Source organism: Saccopteryx leptura, chromosome 2, assembly GCF_036850995.1.
Source record: "Saccopteryx leptura isolate mSacLep1 chromosome 2, mSacLep1_pri_phased_curated, whole genome shotgun sequence".
Lineage (NCBI taxonomy): Eukaryota > Metazoa > Chordata > Mammalia > Chiroptera > Emballonuridae > Saccopteryx > Saccopteryx leptura.
Window position 1 is genome coordinate 198,498,986 of NC_089504.1, and position 1,816 is coordinate 198,500,801.

The window sequence follows — 1,816 nt, forward strand, 5'->3', positions numbered from 1 at the left end:
TAAGATGGATTTTTTAGTACAGTAGTCCTCCATCATCTCATGTGGCTGGCTCTTGAATAAACCTTTTCCCTTATCATCAGCACTTATGCCATGTGATTGGTTTTCCTGGAGACAGGCAGCTAATGGGCAGGTCGTTTTTCCAGTTACAAACTTTAAGACTCTTCAGAGTTCTTGGCAATTAGAAGATCTAATATAGTATATATTAAAGAGAGAATACAAACAAGTGTAGTATATTATAGAAATGTATGGATGATTTACTGTTCAAAATTTAATAAATGTTCTTCATCACATTAAAGGAGAAAAGTAGAAAAAAATGAACATTGTACTAGATAAATAAAAGTATTGAATACAACACTCACCTATAATTTTAAAAAGGTTCTTAGTAAACTATAAATAAAAGAAAACCTTAGAATGAGTATCTATGAAACTCTTAAAGGAAAATTATATTTAATGATGAAATATTGAAAGATTTTTTTCTATGGTTGTAATGAGACAAAGATTTTGTCAACTACCATCAATTTCATTGAGCATTGATCTGAAGATCCTCACAAATGCAATCAAATGAAAACAAAAACAATTTTTTTTTGTAAAGGAGGAAAGAAACAAAAAAGAAAAGGCAAAAGGATTAAAAAAGAATAAATGAGACTATCATTATGTGCAGAAGACATGATAAGATTGACAGCAAATTCAACAAGTTTTATACTATTAAAATTAAATAAATTTAGCAAGATTGCTAATCACAAAGTCAACATATAAAAATATATTGTATTCCTATATATAACAGTAAACAAACAAAATTAAAAATTTAAAAGGTTACCAATGACAACCTTTTAAAAATCAAATACCTGGGAGACTCCTTGAGAAAAAATAAAAAAAATTAAATGTGCTACTAAAAATGCACCAGAATGGCCTGACCAGGTGGTGGCACAGTGGATAGAGTGTCGGACTGGGATGCAGAGGATCCAGGTTCGAGACCCCAAGGTCACCTGCTTGAGCATAGGTGCATCTGGTTTGAGCAAAGCTCACCAGCTTGGACCCAAGGTCGCTGGCTTGAGCAAGGGGTTACTCGGTCTGCTGAAGGCTCATGGTCAAGGCACATATGAGAAAGCAATCAATGAACAACTAAGGTGTCACAATGAAAAACTAATGATTGATGCTTCTCATCTCTCTCCATTCCTGTCTGTCTGTCCTTATTTATCCCTCTCTCTGACTCTCTGTCTCTCAAAAAAAAAATGCACCAGAATAACTAAAATTAATAAGATGTCTTCTCAGGTGTTGAAAGGGTATAGAACAACCAGAACTCCCAAACATGGAGATGGAAACTCCCAAAGATGGAGTATAAATTTGTGCAATCCTTTGGAATACTATTTGGCATTGTCTCCCTAAAGCACAGCAATTCTACTCCGAAGTAGAATATATGCAATAGAAATGCACACAGATGTTCACAAAAGAAATGCCAAAGAATGTTTATAATAGCATTATTTTCAATTTCAAAGTAGAAATGATCCAGATGCTGCTCAACAGTCAAATAAATAAATTGTGGTACAGGGGTTGGCAAACTTTTTTTTTTTTTACAGAAGACCAGATAGTAAATATTTAATTTTGCAGGCAATACGGTCTGTCACAACTCAACTCTGCCACTGTAGCATAAAAGCAGTCATAGACAATACATAGAAAGATAAACATGCTTTATTCCAATAAAACTTTATTTATTGGCACTATAATTATATTCTGAAATAGTGTTCTTCTTTCGATTTTTTTCAATCATTTAAAAATATTAAAACCATTTGTATCTTGTAGGTTATGTAGATGCAGG